Source organism: Saccostrea cucullata, unplaced genomic scaffold (genome assembly GCF_032062105.1).
Source record: "Saccostrea cucullata isolate Sc308-1 unplaced genomic scaffold, CSIRO_AGI_Scuc_v1 ctg10309, whole genome shotgun sequence".
Classification (NCBI taxonomy): domain Eukaryota; kingdom Metazoa; phylum Mollusca; class Bivalvia; order Ostreida; family Ostreidae; genus Saccostrea; species Saccostrea cuccullata.
Window position 1 is genome coordinate 1,226 of NW_026924239.1, and position 20,506 is coordinate 21,731.

The window sequence follows — 20,506 nt, forward strand, 5'->3', positions numbered from 1 at the left end:
TTCTGTTATCATATTTTCCTTGACCAGTGCTTGATAATTTTACCCTTGGAAGTAGGCAGATTATCCTCAAAATAACATTTGATATGGATTGCTGTAGAGTATATAATGAAAAATATTATTTTCTTAATTTAACATTTTTTAACAGGGATACAGAACACTCTAAACATTTTGGATTGTGTAATTCAATAGTAAAAGATTGGTTTCTTTTAAAATTTCACTTAAATTAAAGGTCACGGTGACCTTAAAATAGGTCGTGACACACCTTCTACCCAAGATGCATAAACTGTCCAAGTTTGATGATTGTCAGTCTAATAGTTTTCTAGTTATGAGCCAAACAAAACCATAAAATAAAAAAGAAAAAACACCTGTAAAATGCAGAAAAATTACCCAATCATGATGAAAATATCAGGTGCACAACTTCATATGGTGAATAATAAGTGTACAAATTTTCAGACAAATCCATCCAATAGTTTCTGAGAAACGGTCTGGACAAAATCTTGTCTACAGACAGACAGTCAGACAGACAGACGGACAGACAGACGGACATGCTGATTCCAATATACCCCCCTAAACTTCGTTTGCGGGGGTATAACAATAATTTATTTTCTTTCATTCGAAACTAAAAATCATAAAAAGGGCTGTACGCTGCGGACATACCTGATTGATTTCGTCGACACACCTGAACGGACACTTGGCCAGCTCCTGGAGGGCCAGTAAATACAGGACGGTAGCCACGCTCCGCTCCCCACCACTCTGGTGGTGCATGTTCAGCTCCCTCAGCTGCTCCGCGTCGCGGATCTTCACCTTGATCCTCACCCCATACTTCTCATAATCCTCCTGAAATGAAAAATAGGTGTTATTATTTCCATATATTAACAAATTACAGGGTTGAATCAACTGTTTCCAGAGGAAAGATGGGGGTGTTAGGGGTTGTGAAGTAAAATGAAATCAGGAACTTTTAATGCTTGTAGATAAATCGAGTTTCACAGCACAATTTTTATAAAAAAAAAACTTCTGTTAAGGGCAGGCATGCCATGTTCACCCCTTAATTATAAATAGAAGTCTTTAATTTTTCTCAAATTACAACAAATTAATTCCGCACCTCGTTAGCGGGAACACTGAGATCCACCTCCCCAGCACAGTTCATGCAGGAGAAGAAGTATCCGAAGTTCTCGTTGATTTTTTCCATCAGTTCTCGTAGAGGCTCCAGCCACTGTCTCTTGATCTCCTCAATCCTCTCCTGATGGCCGCTAATTTCTCTTTCACGATTTTCTATCTCTGTTTCTAATTGGTTGATCTCAGTCTTGCGGGTGCGGTATTCTTGCACAACCTAGAGGACAACAAAGAAGGAATATCTTACACTTACTGTCATTAGTAACTGTAAACAAACTTTTCATTACTTACAGTAAACTCTGTTATAACGAAGTCACTGGGACCTGTGTAATTATTTCGCTATAGCCATAATTCATTACATCCGTGTAAGGAATTTGAAAAATTTTTCATAGTTGGGGATCCAAGAAAACTTCACTATGTCTGTGAATTTGAAATATCCATGTTCATGCTAAACAAGTTTTACTGTACTGTAAAGAAACTTTTCATTAGTTACTGTTAACAAATTTTTAATCATGTGCTAAAAATATCTGTGAGTTTACGACTTACTTTATCTTATGAATATCAATTGCTTGTTGTACTTGTTGTCCTATGTACTTACCCTTTCGTCAGTTTGATACAGTGAGTCTGCCCTGGCCTCTTGTAAGTGTATCTCCTCATCAATCTCTTCCACTGTATTACCAATTACGTTCTTAAATAACTGCAAATAAAAAATACATCATATAACACAATGGTTTATCATCAGCTATCATCTGCATTTTGATTCCACCTTATACATGAAGTATTAATTTAAGTAATCTTCCCCCTTGAATTTCAGGGTGTCAATTGCTTAATTACTGCAATATAGAATTCTTTAATGATTTATATTTCTCTATTTATAACTCCTGTACCAAGTGTACTGGAGTTTCACTTAGGCCATATAAAATTGAAATCTTGGTTCTCAGGCCCGCTGTTAGATTTGTTCTGAGGTAGCCGCATTGCTAATTTTATTGTATTTTTGATAAAATAAAAAGTTGGTATTGCGGAGGCCAATCTGGAAAAAAAAAAATTCCGACCTCATTTGTTTCATAGTTTAGTATTCAAATATCACTTCCGGTAGCCATTTTCAATGAGATTTTGGCTACTTCGTTTGAAAATACATTCGAGGACATTACCTATGATGTTTACACGCTGAGAAGCAATGGATAAAGCAGAAATTTTGACCAGAAATGGAAAGTATATCTGTGATTAAAAATATTATCTGTATGTTAAAGAAAATTCGGAAATTAAAATAAAAAAAAATACCTCCCTCATCTACTTTATTGCCAATAAAATGATAAATAAAATGCAGCCCTCCCGCATCAGTTTTGGAGAAAATTGGCGCAGAACCAGGGAATTAAATTTAGATAGCCTTATCGATCATGACAGACATTTCAAAACAGCGATTCTTTGAAAACAATTTACCACACACAAAAACAATGTTGCACAAGTTAAATTGATGCAAAGCATCAAATGAGCCGCAAACAAAATTTAGCATTTCAAAAAATACTTTCACAAGTTCTAAAATATCTATGTAAAGGAAATAGGACCTAATATCGGGGTGAAGGGGGGCTGCCTCTTACTTTTTTCCCCCAACATAACCTTTACTATAGTAAATGTTCATCGATAGGATGGTTGCCCCCCCCCTTTATAACCATAGTATAGTGATAGCAAGGATTGTAAGGAAAAAATTGGAAGTGATAGTAATTTTATTTTTTTTTTGCTTGTCAACTTTTTCAGGTAAGAAAAAAAAAAATTTTCTCAGGTTGGCCCCCCACTTTCAAAAACGATGCTACGTGTCTGGAAAATACAACTTATTCAAAGCTGAAATAGTTATCTTTTTTTATTCCAGACTGTCTTCAAAGTAAAATAAATTAAATAAATAGAAATTTTAGTGCATTTGTTCTACAAATGGATTCATCAAATAATAGTCATATATAAATGATAAGAATTTATCGCCATCAAAATGAAGATGCAGGCCTCAAGATGAACCACGTGCTGATACCCTGGATCTTTGTCACGTGATAATGCCTATGGTTTCTGCAGAAGAGGGCTGAGGCTATGCTGCAAGGCACAGTGCAAAATGTACAGAAATTATCTATTGTTTCGTTTGCAGCTTTAGCATATTCAGGACAATTTTTACTACTTGAACAAATTTTTTATTTTTATTTACCATGCACTTTTATCACGTCATTTTTTTCCGGAAAATCGTGACGATTTGCTTTCAAATCTTGTACACTCTCAGGGTGGGGAGTACCTATTATAAACTCTTTTTATATAACCATAAATTATCAATGTCTGAAGAGAAATTACAATGAAATTGAAACGTAATTACAACAATTAATACTTACATTAAAGCAAGTTTTTAAAATATTTTACTCATGATATAACACATGTTATCATTTAAGAATTATTTTATTCTACAAATCAAAAAATAACGTCTCATTTCCCCATGTGCACATTCTAACACAATCACAAATAGATCGGCCGCTGCTGCGGCCGATAATAATCAATGACAGATGTATTTAGTGACCTTCAGAACAAAGGTTTGTTTACATTACATTATACTCTGAGGGTAGATAAATTACATATAACTTCAAAATAAGGCATAAACAAGTTTTATATAATGAAAAGATGTTGACACACACCACGCCATATATTCTCTGATCATCATGATAATAGCAGTCAGATTCAAAATATTTTTCTTTTACCGAAATAAAATTAATTTCAATTTTTAATATTATGGTCAAAATGAACAGCTGTAGATGATATGACTGAATGGGTCTTGTCATTCCTAAGTCTGAGTGTACTCACCGCCCTGATTTCCTGAGATAACTCCTCATTATCCGCTGTCCCTGTGGCTTTCTTGGCTATAGATAACAATCTTTTGGCCTTGTCTTTAATTTCTCTCACTCTCTCTTTAGCTTCCTCAAACTCCCTCTGTGAATTAAAATCATACCAATTACTTCACAATAGGCAGTTTAATCAGTCTCATTTAGTAAATATTACAGCAGACAATTGGATAAGATGCAAAACTCCAAACCCCTTTACAATTTTTTTTTAAATATTTGATGTGTGTGCACAATTTTAAACTGCTTCTTAAATAATTAGGAGGCAATATTGAATGACAGAATATATCTGCCCCCTTTGTCCCTTAAAAATAAGAAAAGAAATTCTTTAGAATCCAATAGTCAGATTTCATGCCGCAAACTTGTCAATGATTTAGGGACAGAGGTTACATTAAGTGATCAGAATTAATAACGGTCTTTATATATCTTACCTCCAGGTCTTGTAAGGAATGGGACTGTTCTCTCTTGGCATCCTCCAAGCTCTGAAGGTCTCGTACAATGGAAGCATGCTTCAGACTTAACCGGACTTTACTTATACTGAGACTCAAACATTCCTGAAAACAAACAAGCATCTTTTATAAAGTTTACCTACATTATAATTTTTTTGCTTTTTTGCTGGTATACAAATGTTGAAAATGTATTTTGAACTATATTTTCAAATTCACTGTAATTTTCATATTTGTTAAGCTGTAATATTGTGAAATTTTTCATATTTTTTTAGGGCTTCAATATTTGTAGATTTCAGAGATAACCTTTATCTAGTATAAATTAAGAACCTAATGTAAAATCTTCAATAATGCAGCACACATTCTGCAAAACTAATTTCTGATGAATTGTATATATCAATCTTTTCTGGCTATCTATTTTCTCATACTATTCATTAATAACTTTGTGTGGATAAATATTAAACTTCTGATCAGTCAAAGTTATGACACACCATCAGGTTTAATTAAAGTTTGTACCATGCATGACATTCTAATGATTCTCATTTATACAAAATTATAGCCATGACAAGAATATTTTTTTTCTGCAAGTGACCTTGAACTTGCCAGAATGAACTTGTAAACAAAACTTGTACCTAGTATGAATCTCCAAATATTCTTGATTACAGACTTAGAGCCTACACAAGAATTTGAAATGTTTTAGCTTAGAGACCTTGAACTTGCATCAATAGCCTTGAGTCAAGGTCATGAAATCCCCTTAGCTCATACACAATCGGTTAACAATACAAAGTACATTGTAATATCCAAGACTTGACTGCATGAACAAACAAATAGATAAACAGTGACTCCAATAAATTCTACAAACTTTGTTTGCAGAGGGGGTATAATAAATACTCAACTGACTGTCACTAATGATAACAATACAGTTTGTATATATCTATTTGAAGCTCATAATAAACTACTGATGATTACAAAGACTATAACAACATTCAATTTACACTTCTTTACATAAGCAGTATGTCTGGAAAACAGTACAAGTCTTTGTTACTTTGTTTCTTTGTTGAATGTACCAGTATAGAGAATTTTTCATTCATATTGAGACCAACTTTTTTTTTATATAGGGCTGTACATTTAGACTTGTCTTAGCTTTAAGGGCATTTGAGGAATAAGGGATCTTTGCTGTGTCAACACCTACCACTTCATCAAAACTTGGTTTATTGGTTTCATTCAAAGATCTCCACGTACAGCAGTGGGATTCTGGCCCTCAACATAAAGATCTAATTCTTACTCTGTGACTCTAGAGCAAATGCTAAAACCACTTCATAACACAAGCGACAATGCCTAAGAGAAGGCTACCTGTTACTATGCATGGGAAGTAGAACCAAAATAGAATTTTACTTTGATCTTTCAAAAGTTGAAATAGGTATATTAAATCTTTATATTTAAGCTTTGTGTGAGAAGTAAAAGCTACTGTCAATATACATGTATAACAGAAGAAAGGAAGAGCATCACCCTCTCGTGAACGAAACACAAGAGGGCTCCAAAGAACAAGGCTTCTGTGCTCCTATTTACATTATACATGTGGGACAGTGAATGTGGGACTCTTCCCAGCCCAGACTGTGGGGCAGAGACAAAGTGGTCCCTAAGAGTCTGTCTGCCTCAACCAGTGACACAAGGTTAACACAACTTAGTGGAGTAGTTATTCCTTCAATTTCTTAAGACAATGTGATCCCTAAGTGTCAGTCTGCCTTAACCAATGACACAACACAAATTAAGGATGTCCTTCAATTTCTTCAGACAAATTGATCCCTATGCACCTGTCAGCCTCAATTGGACAGACAACTTACAGTTAATAGTGTTTCTTTTAATTTTTTATAGCTATAGTGGTCCTTAATGCGTCTGTCTGCCACAACTGTGGATGGGGACACAACCTACCTTTGTGTTATCCTTCATTTTCTGCAGACAGACACACATTTTAACATTCAGCTCCTTCTTTTTCTTGTCTGTGGCCTCTTTCTCAGCATCCAAGTCTATTGCCTCGGCCTCCTCATTTTGTATTCTACAGAAAGTTAATTATAATACAAAATGATGGGAAATTCAATTAATTTCAATTAATAACTATTATATTTATTCATAAAGTTTTGTAAAAATAACAATTTTTGTTCAGGAAATGTGGAGGAGGGGTGCAAGTTCTCTGCTTTAATGCATTACTTTAAGAGCATAGAGGTAGTCTTAATGTACCCTGATCATTCACTACTGTAACAGGAAATTGCAAAAGGTTTAAGAAGATAAAAAACATGACAATCGGAGTTCCTCGGAAGGCTCGTACCTTGCACACTAACCTCGGTGATTCAGTCATGTGATCTTATTTGAATTTCATTCAAATGTTATACATTTGAAATTAGAGTTACTTTGTGGCATGTCCAAAACTATATTTTTGCTTTCAAAGACTACTAACATAAGGTTGTTATAGAGCGAAATATGAAAGGAGTGATAAGACAATTTCCAGCGGAGAAATGCATCATCCTGATGCCTATTCCTCCACCAATCACATCCAAGGTTTGTATGGAGTGTAGCAGAGAGTCAACCAAGGATTACCAATGGATAAAATGCAATTAATTACATTATCTTTATAAATTTTCAAGTTTTCTAGTGTTTATAAATTAAGATAAAACAATAGAATTAATTCATTTAGTACAGATTCTATTTTGCTTTTTTTATTTAAAAAAATTTTGCCTTTCTCAATTCAGACCAAACCATTAAAGTAGCATCTAAAAATTTTTTTAGCAAGATGGATGATTGTTCTCTGGATTTTCAAAGCACAGTGTCAAAAATATTATCCAGATACAAACACATTGAAAGTTGCAGCAGACTGTGCAGCAGATAGATAAGTTACGCAATTACAAAACATAAAAGCAACTTACTATAAATGTATTATATTTGGTGCGTTCAATTTTGGCAGAAATTGATTTTCACACTTCGTCTAGCTAGCATATATTTTCATACATTCTTATTTATGAGTATATGTGCTAGACATTTAGTGTTGTCCTTGAATTAGCGGAAGCTTCTTTCCGCAAAAGGCGCTAAAAAGAATACACAGCCGTTTACAGTATGTTGGAATAGAGCCAAAGAGAAAAAGAAGCTATGTTTGTTATATAGAAAATATTACTAAATCTGTGCTAATTGTGAAGACTGGATAAGCTTGGTACAGGTAGAATGATAGCCATTGAAGTAGTTCTCCAATTAAAATGACCTGTTCATTCATATTTTCCTACTGGTCAGGGTGATTGGTTGACCCAAATTTTACTTTATTTAGTCTTAATTTTTTATCAAAATATTGGTTTATAATATTTCTGATACTCACTCCAGTGACCTAATTTTTACAGCAAAACTCCTAATAAATGATATGCCATTCCAACTGAAAGATTCTTTGAAATACCTGTACATTAGATATGAGTCAATGTTTTATTTTCTTCACCTTTGTTTCTTGGAGTCAATTTGAGATTGTAGCCTTTTCTTCTTGTCCTTTAACTGGGAAAGATTTTTCTGGAAAGCAAATATTAATTTTTTATATATATACATGTACTGTACAAGTAAGTTTAGCACAAAAATTTAAGAAAAAGAAGCTAATTAATTTTTAAAATCAGGATTTAAAACCTAATCAGCCGCTGCTAATTAACCCCGATTTCTATCCCACCTTCTGTTCTCGGAGTTTGTTCATCTTGGTGTCCAGCTCCTGTGATTCCTGCTGTAACCTTGTGTAGGCAGCCTCCTTCTCTCTCCTCTGTTCTTGACAACTCTGCAATTCAAGATTTTATTTAAAGAAATGATTTAATATGCATAATGAAAATCTCTTGTTTTATTTATGATTGGTGATGATTATTTCATCATTATAGTGGCTGCTTCTCAATTCACAAATCTGGTGCAAGGCACCAAATACAGTCAAATCTCATTATCTCAAATTAAAGTAGAAAGGACCAAGAAAAAAATTTCTGAGATATCCAAGGATTTCAGATATTAGAGGTAAAATATTTTTTAAATTATATGTTTGGGACTTACAAGTCACTTCTACATATCCATGGTTTTCAAGATGTCAGATTTTTTAGATATCAAATTTTAACTGTAGTTGAGAGCATTAATAAAGGATTGGAAAAGCAGGAAACCTGTTGTTTTAGCATCTACAGAATCTCATCCATTTCTCATATGAATAGCCTCATTACTTTGTTAGAATTTAAATACAGTAATCTCACTGCCAAAGTCTTACTTTGATATACAGTTGAACTTTGATATCTTGAACTCCAATATCTCGAATACCATGGATACGTGGAAGTGATTAGGAAGTCCCAATTACATATTCCTGTAGTATTTTACTCTTGATATCTGGAATCCAAGGATATCTCAAAGTTTTTTTCTCAGCCGTATCGGCTTCGAGATTTTGTAGTTTGACTATACCTATAATCTTGTTTTGACACTTACCCTGATCTCATTGTCGAGTTCTTTTTGACACTTACCCTGATCTTATTGTTGTGTTCTTTTTGACACTTACCCTGATCTTATTGTTGAGTTCTTTTGACACTTACCCTGATCTCATTGTTGAGTTCTTTTTGAAACTTACCCTGATCTCATTGTTGAGTTTCTACTTTATGACACTTACCCTGATCTCATTGTTGAGTTTCTACTTTATGACACTTACCCTGATCTCATTGTTGAGTTTCTACTTGATGACACTTACCCTGATCTCATTGTTGAGTTTTTAGTTTTTGACACTTACCCTGATCTCGTTGATGAGTTCATTTTGACACTTACCCTGATCTCATTGCTGAGTTTCTACTTTATGACACTTACCCTGATCTCATTGTTGAGTTTTTAGTTTTCGACACTTACCCTGATCTCATTGTTGAGTTTCTACTTTTTTACACTTACCCTGATCTCATTGTTGAGTTCTTTTTGACACTTACCCTGATCTCGTTGTTGAAGTTCTTTTTGACACTTACCCTGATCTCATTGTTGAGTTCTTTTGACACTTACCCTGATCTCATTGTTGAGTTCTTTTTGACACTTACCCTGATCTCATTGTTGAGTTCTTTTTGACACTTACCCTGATCTCGTTGTTGAGTTCCTGGATTCTGGAGGCGTCCACTGAAGCAGACATCCACTGGGGGTCCCTGTTCAAGTCAAATCATAGTCCAATTACTATGCATACAGTGTCATTAATTAAAGAAAGATAAAAGTTTTTTGGCCTTTAATGTGTTTAAATGTTAAATTAGTAACAATATTTTTCATACTTTTGAAACACCATACTTCATTAAAAATTATTCTGTAATGTGAGGATCATAATGGTCAACCAAACATAGATTTCTTTAAAACCTAACTTTATTTCCCTGTACGATTTCTGGTTATGTTCATGTACTTACAGGTTGTTATTTTAACAGCAATTTGTCTAGTTGACCTAATGAGGGTAGACCTGAGGCCTGTTTAACAGAGGGAACGTTTGCGAGTGCTCGCCAAAATTCCTTATGCCTCCAATAAAAAACATTTGCAAGTGCTCGGTCTGTTGAACAGGCCTCTAATGAGAGTACACTGTACAGATCAGCAATGACAAAGGGCCTACCTGATTTTGGTGCTTCTGGAAGACACAGATTTGTCATACTTGGATACTCGACAAGTGTACTGCAAACATAAAAATAAACATATTTTTAACAAGTAATCAACATAGCTCTTCAACTCCACCAAAATCATGCAGTGAGACAAAGTACCATATAGCAGGTTATTTTTGCGGGGTGCTAATTTTGGCTTATTTTGGCATTTTAATTACACCAAAATTATTGTCATACCTATGAGGAGGCAAAACGCCAAATTTTACACCTGCCAAGAAAACCTGCTATACGGTAATTTATATCAGTACATGTACATGTATACCTTTCATAAATAGAAATATTTTTGGGAGAATTCAAAACAGAACAAGGGAATTCTATTCAGTGGGAACAATTACACATGCTTCAAATGTTCTTATATTATGAACAAATGCAGCCTACAGACCTGGTACTCGTCAGTGTAGAAGGTCCTCAGCTCCGGACATTTTCTTTGATGTCCTGCACCAGATCTTTGGTGCGTCGGGTTCCGACCGGGATGTTGTGGATGTGATACTGAGCACAGAGATAGCGTCTTACTCCATCCGCACACACAATGTAATCCGTCAGGTAGTTCACAAAGCCAAACTGACTGTCAAAGGAAATTAGGATTGACAAATCTTTCTAATTATTACAAGCTATGTAAATTAAACAAGAGAAGGTGTCAAACTGCTAAACGCACATGAGATCTTGGTTTAAAACTACAATAATCTCTTAACAACTTTGTCATGAACATCAAACTGCCAGTACTTTTTCAAGTGTACACACGTCACAGTAATTCAGTAGTTCAAAACTACAACATGTACACTTGATTCTTATGTCATAAGATGGACAACTCTGATGTAATTTTTGTAGAATCAACTTGTTCAAGAAAAAGAAAATCCTACCCCTGAGTGTAAAGAATTGAGAAAGCATAATTATCTCACCCTTGGAAGAAGGCATGGCCCTTCATTTAATCAAATTGCCAAGTTTGGTTGAAGTTGGCCCAGTGGTTTTTGAAGTCAAAAAGGTGAAAAAGGACAAGATAGGGTAACAGCCAAAACTGGCCTTTTATTTGATGTAAAAATCAGAACACTGGTAAATTTGTAATAGTTTGTAGTTAAGAACTTAGTCATACACTGATGCTTTCTTTCAAACCAGCACTTGTTTTGATTCAAAGCTTACATGGAGGTCACAAGATGGTGCAGAAGTTAAGGATATTTTCCAGAATTCCTCAACTCTGGTGGAATTTCGTAATATTTGAGATACTTGTTTCTTTCAAAAACATAGAGCATAAGCTTGCCTATCTGAGATTTTCACAAACTGCATCTGATAAGTGTATAAAATATATAAATTTGGTAGATAAGCAAGCTTGTGCTCTATGCTTTCTGAAACAAACTGTGCTGTAAAACTGATGAAAATTTGCATTAAAAAAAAATTGATTTATATGTATTCTCTGACCTCGCTGTGAATTCTGTGTATTTCAAAATTTAGAACCAATACTCATTTTGCCAGGGATGACAACAGATTTTAAACTGTTGCATCATTCTAAAAGACGCCCCATACCAGGGCCAAAAGGGGGTCTTACCCTATCTTGTCCTTTACAAAGACAACTACGACAAGAATGACAATGATGAAGACAAATGACAATGAACAAATTTCCATCAAAAAAACCCATGTGTCACATGTGTCAGGAGAAAACAATTATCTTTCATAACAGAAATCTATAAATGTAAATAATTTTTTATTTCAATAATCCTGAAGAAAAATAGCCCTCTTCCAGTTTTCTTAGAGGAGGTAATTATTACTCTTAAGGTCAAGATCTAGTAAATGAAACGTGCCTACAGATTTATCAAACTTGTGAAATAAATTCCTTTATTGATGCTTTACAACTTTAGCTTGGTCAAATTTGTTGGTAAACAACATGAAAAACTGTATTTCAAACTGTCATTTTCAATAAAAAATTTAAGAAACAATCATGAATATGGGAGTTTTTTTCATATTCGACTAAGGAAATGTATCAAGATTCCCTACAGTCTCTCAGAAAATGATAATGTATGTTCGTGGCCTCTTCTTTAAATCAATATCAAATTTAATATAGGTATCCGGTTTACTTTTCATATGATTTCAAATTGAATGTCATGAAAATATCCTATTTTCTACATAAGTACGGGAAAAAGAAAGTTGAAATTGATTATGACGTCATAATGGATCTAGCACCAAAAAATTAGTCTAAAGTTATTTACTAGACCTTGACCTTAAAGACGTACAACACACTGGGGGAGATAACTCTTGCGATTTCAATTGAACGTTTGACGTGACGTCAAATTTAACGTCAAAAATAAAGCGTCAAAACGACGAGTAAAACGATCCCGATGTATATCAATCATGAAAGAAAATTGGGATATGGGGCTTGGCTGTGATTGTGCGTACCATACTCAATCAATAAGTATTTCTTAATTAACCCGATTAAACTCCGGAAAAAGCAAGACATAAAATACCATCCCTTAATGTTTATTTCATTTCATTTCATATACAATAAATTGTATTTTTGATCATTTGAAGCGCAGCATATTTTTATTCTAAAAATTTTATTTTACATTGCCGAAATTCTCGTTATGTACAATTGGCTATATAGCATTCCGATTAATGGTCTTCATTACAATTTGTGCATTTACGATATAAATATTGTTTTTCTTCTTTAATTAAATAAAACTACAATAAATAAACAAAAAAACTTTTTTTACAATGTAAAATCGATGTTGTTCTCAGACCCTTACTGATCAAAGAGGAACAACTCTGAAAATGTAGGAGATGTTTATTTTCCTCCCTTTATTCACGGTTCTCCACAGAATCAGATACATTTACAGCAAGACCTGATAAATCCGAGAATTGAATACTATAGACCTCATACACACAATGTAAGTATAGAATTGAAAAGCATTGTTCACTTGTACTGAAATTATCTGCATTAATGAATATCCTATTGCAGCAAATCATTTGACTATGACTTTCTGTCAACAATGTCGGTTCGCATTTCCTCGAGTCAAAACAAAACGTAGCCTGTAAGATTAAGTGCGATTTTATAAAAATTGAAATAGATGAAGAGTTTCGTGTTTGATATTTTGAAGTTAATGTGGATGAATACGGAATTTTCATTTTAACTTTAGAAGCGACGACATTGAAAGAAATGCGTACACTATCGTGAGGGGTGTACAAAATCAACATATTCAAGTTAAACAAAACTTGAATTCGTATCCAGGTTTCATGTGATATGGAATGCATAACGCATACATATATGGACTAAACACAAATCCTTCAGTAATTTTTTCCTGATACATATAAAAAGAGTAGTCAATATTTATTCTGCATTCATGAATTTTAAAAACTAATGCATACCTCCGGGATTCAAATGACGAAATACCAGTATATTTGCACTGTAAACGACGTTTCGTCAAACGCTAATGGTCTGCGACGCAAAAAAGGAAGGGGTGGGGGTGATAGGGGTATTCAAAAATTGCCTAAAATCTACATTTAAATACGCTTTACATATGAGAACTTTTAAATTTGTAAGTTAATATATTTTTGAAGCAAAAGCAATATTCCAATTTAATTTTTTTAATATGTATTTGTAGATTCATATAATAAAGTGATCGACCCCCGTCTGAAAGACGCGAGGGAACGTGATTTATTGAGAAAGGGGGAGGGGGTAATTTTCCGCTATTAAATCAAAACTGGTCGTACAAAAATTATACAAAAAATTATGAAGATTATTTTTACTACAGCTACCTAAAGAAAGTTTTTTACCAAAATTAAACGACAGGTTTTTTCACAAAAAAATTTTGAATTTGAAAAATACGCAATTTTCAAGGCTTAGATAATTCATAGTTTTTCAGTTTAAGGTCTTTAAAAATTATTTTGATGGTATGTATATCAAAAAGATGACTATGTTTTTGTGTTAAATGGTTAAGGGAATAAGCCAATGAAATTTGACATTTATATCTAACCTGGCTTTTTTGAAAATCAAGGTTTAAGTAGTTCATTGATTAAAAATTTTCTCTCCTTGTAAACAACTAAAGGGGGGTAACTTTTGGAAGTTCCTGTCCAAAAACCACTCGAACGATTTTGTCCAAAATGTGCATACCTGCAGTAGATATAGTCATGTACTAAATATACAAAAATAACGAAAATTAAACGACAGGAATTTTTTGGGGTAGGTGTGTTGTACATCCTTAAGCAAAACATCATTACCATCCCTAAAATAAAAGTTCCATCTCAAGAAATCTTGGAAAAGTTATGTAATTGTGCAGTTTTATGTGTTCATGATTAAGTTTTTAATAGAGTATGTAATTACTTTTTATTCTAATATTCAATCTTTGAAAACCAATAGAGTCTAAGCTGTAATTCACCATCAATGAATGAATGATCATACCTTAGAATGTAAAAGAGTAATTACTGCTTCAATTAATAAACAAAAATTTAATCGGGAATGATTATAAATCAGACAGTGATCATCAATAATTATCAATTTATCATCTGTTTTAACGTACTAATTATCACATGATAGTATCAGGAAGTGCAAACAGTCCCCATATTTCCCATCATTACCAACTATTGTTGCGAATAATTTTCTCCTGTTAATCACAAATTAAGCAGTTTCCTGATCCCTTTTCCCAATGTTAACTACATACTTTTTTTCCTCTCTTGCTTTGTCAAAGAAAGATTGCTTTGTTTGGAGTTAGTAACTTTTCCTATACATTTCCATTCTAAGTTTTACTTTTAAATTTTGGTCTTCTTCTGTCTCAAAATGTAAGGAACATTTATTTGAATCTGTGTAATGTGTTTATACTGTAGCTGTTTGTCTGTCAATCATTTTTATGCCCCGGATCGAAAGATCCCAGGGGTATATAATTTTTGTCCTTTCTACATGTACATAATTATGCTTTTGCAAGACACAGGTCACAAATTCCATAGCATTAAATGGTTTCCACATCATAAGACATTTCTGAGTTTTTGTAGAAGGATTTTATATTTTGTAACTTGCATAATATTAAATATCAAAATATTCTTGATACTTATCTCTATCTTTTAACCTTTAAAATTTTCCTCTTATTAGAATGAAAAAATATTGATACTAAGATAACAGATACACCGTAATTTGAAGTCATTACAGTGAAAATCCCTATTAATAACTCCTGGTATTATGATGTCACAAGTGTCATTTTCTGAGGAGATAATGGTAGGGTGTTAAATAGATTAACTCTACAATATGGACTTAAACACAGGAATAATTTACGCTAAATTAGTACAGAAAAACTTCTGAGGGTTTCAATTTTTTAAATCACTTTCTAGGACACATTATTCACCTTATCTAGTTTCATGATATTTTTAAATAAAAATAATGTTAACTAATGAATTAAAATGACTTTAACCTATGATTAACATTTATGAAAATTACTTTGAATGCCAAGCGGGAAATGAACAAAATGCGATACAGAGGAATGAAAGTGGAACATAATAATATTATTTAAACCTCTGAATGCTCTCTATGCAGAGTACACTTGGACTTTTGTATCTGGGAATTCCAAAGTGTGGATGTCCGTAAAGAAGTGGGCGAGTCAGATTTTTCTCATTAGCTTGGGTTTTATGTTCGATCAGTATCTCAAACTTTTTTCAATGGACTCTCCATGTCCAAGTTATGTAAGATTTACTGAGTCTTAAAAATTTCTATTGAGAATGAACAAGTTGTGCCAGACCTTTGTTTTTTGTTTGTTTGTTTTGGGGGGGGGGGGGGGGGGGGGGTTACCTATAACGAGAGATATTGTGTCTGGCGTTGAAGGCTGCCAGTTGCTGGGGCGGCACTTTCAAGGCGTTCACCCTCAGGTTCTGCTTGTCTCGGACCTCCCTCATAAACACATTGTAATCCTCCGTGTTCTCGAAAATAAACGCCCTCATGTCGTTGGCGCTGATGTGCATCTCGATGAACTTGGCTACTGCGGGAGACGTTGGATTTACCTGAAATATAAATAAAGACACGTCAAATCCTGATTAATAACGATAATTATTGACTTTTTCAAATGACATTTCAAAATTCATCTAGAAATGATTATCACCTGTCCATTAAATGCCAGAGATTTTTTCATTAAAATTTATCAAATGTCAAGTCTGATCCATCTGAACCTTGACAGGCAAGCGAGCACCACATATTAACCTTTTTCTCACAACTGCTTACAACAGGAGGCCCACGGGCTGCAACGCCAACCTGAGTAACTTTTGCTGTTCTTCACCAGACTGTCCAGAAAGCATCTTTCGGTCTTTCATCCAATAAGTCACACACACTACTGGATCAGTTCCATTTACATAAACCCAATACATTTACCATTAAGCTAGAGTACTTCTTAATGATGTGTACCTGTTTCCTATTGACATACAGTACTTACCGAGAGCAACAGAGGCAGATGGACTTGCCCCTGGAATTTGTCCCGATTGTCCTTATACCACATGACAGCATCGTAAGTTGGTTTGTGTCTATTCCTCAACATTTCAAGCTTGCGGTTCTCAATATTCTGAATTTCCTTGAGTTCTTGTTGGAAACCTGTATATAAGTAAAGACAGACTTTTAAAATTATTAAAGAATTACTTAATATCTTTTGTTGCCTTTTTTAATGAAATATATGAAGATAACGAACAGTTTTAAAGCTCAAAGTTCATTAACAAAACAAAATCTGAGTAGAGCAAACAAGGACCTCCAAAACATCAGAGGTGGGATCAAGTGTCATGAACGAGTGAGCATCCCCTTCCCATTAGTCACACCCACCGTGTGCTCCTTGTCATGAATAGGAAATACAGTGGGTTCCGTTTAAACAGATAGTCAGGTTGTCAGAATAATTTTATCCGTATAGCTGAATATTGGAATAGCCGATTGCAATATTTCCGTACAAACAGCAGATCTACAGTACACAAGTAACAATTTCAACAAGGTTGTATTACGTACCTGTACTTTCATTTTCGTTCGATGAATGTACCAAGTCAGGAAATGAATTATTTCACTTAATTTAATAACAAGTTCAATATGATTTTGTATGAATAATTTGTTTTTAATTGAAGTATAAAACTTATTTCTAACTTTATTTATCTATTTAGCACCAGGCACCTGTTTGTTTACATTCATCCCATTCGTTGATGGCATCCATTTTGGAAAACGGAAGTTGATTGAACACATGACTATATTACGTAAACCATTTTTTTCCGGATTGCTGATTAATAAATAAAAAAAACCTTTATTGTTTCATCTTTACTTGTATGTTTGTCACTTTCATTGATGGATTTAATTTTCAGACGTATATTTATACAGAGTGCATGTGATTTTAATTTCTAAAATTGCACTTAAAAGTGAACACATATTCAACTACATGACCAAGCGCTACCATTTAATAGACAGTCTAATTCTGATAATTTTAATTTAATGTCCAAGCGAAGTGTCATACTCAAACTGAACAGTTCAATAATTAAAATTTCACGCTGAAGAAAATTGCATACAAGCCAATTATCAATGATCTAAATTAACACCCAAGCCGGTCATCACTATTGTTATCAAAACATCGATCTAGTGTGCCCACTATTAACACAGGTAAGGTGCTGGCGTTTGTTCAGCCGTGACTAATCCCCTCATTATCGTGTCTGGAAGTGTCAAACTTGTGTAAACAAAGGATTTACATACAGAAGGTAGAGGTGTGAACGAGACAATTATTATGAAAATCACTATGATAGGCAAAATTTTTGTATCAGATAAAATGAAAATCCGATATTTTCCTATCAGAATATCAGATGAAATTATTAATAAATATATAAGAAATGGTTTTGTGCTCTGATATTGTATCAGAGTAGCCGAAATATTCGTTTAACCGCTATCCGATTAAATGGAATCCACTGTAATGGAAAAATCTGTCGACAATTCAGTGTGTACAGATATAATGGCCTAACAATTAGTATGACAACAGAGCTGCCAACATTCTGAAATGAAAGATAGTAAGGCGTGGTCCGTGGAAAGCCGAGGCCCCCCTGCCGCTGAAGATGTTTTGTAAATGGACATGCAATCAGAGGAATTTGAGACACGTTTCCATTTTGTTTACTTAAAAACAGTGTCATGAATGCGATCAGCCATCTAAAATCGAAACGACGATACAAGCAACCAATGTAAGGATTATAAATATTTAATTATAATAGTAGAAACTGTAGACAACCACTTATGAAAATCCCGGTATTATAAACTTTGATGGAGAAAAACTGAAATCGGAAGAATATAGAGAGAAATCGTAAGGCGTATTTTGGATGCTAATTTCGTAAAACTTACGCCAAAATCGTAAGGGTTGGCAGCTCTGTGAAAACAATAGTCAGCATTTGACTTCAAGATAAATTATATTTGCTGACAAGTCATTGTATCGACCATATAACATACGAAATGATGACTTTAAATGAGGCTGTTGATACTCTTGTTTCAGCAACTTGTTTGTCAATAACTTACCTTGTTTTAAAAATTGTTCATACATAGAGCATACTCTTGCGTATCGAATCAACTGAAAGATATAAACCCCATATGCAGGTGATGTAGGTGCATTGCTGCATAGGTAAGGGAAGTTGACGATTAAAAAGTTAATTATCTTGTTTGTCATAAATAAAATATCAGAAAAAATATATATATGGATATCCAACTTTGGTACAAAATAAAATACCTTTGCAAAGCTAGAAATCTCTGATAAGAGGTAGCTCTACTTGTTTGTAATCACATAGAATATAAATATACATTAATTAGTACTAGAAACACATTCAATTGTTTATCGTGTTGACCAAGTGACTGGGGTGACCTAAAGATAAAAATTACCGTCCACTTGTCTTTTGAGGCCCTCGATTTCTCGCCGGACTCGGTCACCATCCTGTGTTAGCACGGTCATTCTCTGGTTTGTTCTCCTCATCTCATTGGTCACCTCCTCCAACTGGACCTGCAAAACAAACCAACTTAATAGGGAAAAATGTTTTAGTACTTCATCTATACACGATAACTTGCACTTCACTTTTCACAACATTTCCAAACTGTACTCCCCCCCCCTCCCCACCCCCTTATTTCTTTTTTTCTTCCAAACTGTTAGTTTACTTTCCCCTTTGTTTGTTCTTATACACAAATTTTCTTAAACTTGTTTAATGACTATGTGTGTATCTAACACAATTATCCCCATGTACATTACAATAGACAAGGGAGTGTAGAGAACTGAACAAGTTGCCAAAAAGACAACAGTTTTTTCAATCTATGATCTTCCAGCAAGATCTTGAACTTTGTGGGGTGTCTGTCCAAATTGTTTTTTTCCCCAAAAAGCAGCTTCATTTCAAATAAGCATTAGAGAAAGCACCATAGTCTAGAATTATGCTTATGAGTTTAATTTCTTTTCTTTTTTTTTTTTGGTAGTGTTAAAAAGACCCAAAAAATTCACTTCTTTCACTGGTAAGATTGTAAGACATTTCTTCACCTCCGAAAACAATTCCTCTCAAATATTTTTCCCTCAATCATGAAAATGTGACCCTCTGATATTGATTGAAATTTCGTAGTATACTAATTATGGCCATTCATATCAAATTAGCTAAAATCTTAAATGCATGATAACAAGCCTATATCAATTGTGTCTCAACAATAAAACTTGCCTGATAATCTGATATTCACTTTCTACATATATAGCTAAGAATTTAAAACCAGAGCAAGAAAAAAGAGATTTTATTTTAAGTCCGTTAAGCATTTGTTACGTTATCCTCTGTAACTTTCTGACCCACCTGAATATTGGCCGTTTCTACAGATGTCTGAAGCTCCTCTTCTAAAGCCTCCACTTGTCTCCTAAGGTCCACGATTCTACAATGTCACGGTCACTAGGTCAAAGTTCATTTTCTATGATAATTAGGCCAATGAGAATTGATTGAACCAACAAAGACAAAATCAACAGGAAGTGGGCGCACAATTCCGAGTTTGACCTACTTTTGAAAACCCTTAACTTTGGTCATGAGCTGCCATATTGGGCATCAATGTTTCACTAACACTTGTGTTTTGGCTGGAACTTCTTATAAATGACCTAATTGAAAGACATCTTTTTTTCACAATATGCAAATGCAATCTACCTTCTTTTTCTACTCTCTTCTTCACTTTCTTTTTGCTTGAGAAGATCTTGAACCTCTTGAAACTGGAAAAAAAAATATTTCTTAAGCTCAGAAACACTTATCCAGTCATCTTCCTTCTAATTATCAGTAAAGTGAATCAAAGGAAACAAAATTAATTTTTTATTTTCAACACTATGGATTTCAATGGCTGTAATTACAGGTCACTCGCCATAAACAAGAATCTACAGAAGAGTTCTAGTGAATTTGGAGTTTTATTAATCTATTCATTTGTACAAATTATATAAAGAATATAAATACATTATAAGTATGAATAATATCT

The 20,506-nt window shown here is 33.8% G+C and overlaps 1 pseudogene; it reads right to left on the reverse strand.

Moving 5' to 3' along the window:
• Positions 1 to 657: 657 nt before the first annotated feature.
• LOC134266010 (structural maintenance of chromosomes protein 5-like) lies at positions 658 to 20,249 on the reverse strand (annotated as a pseudogene).
• Positions 20,250 to 20,506: the final 257 nt, after the last annotated feature.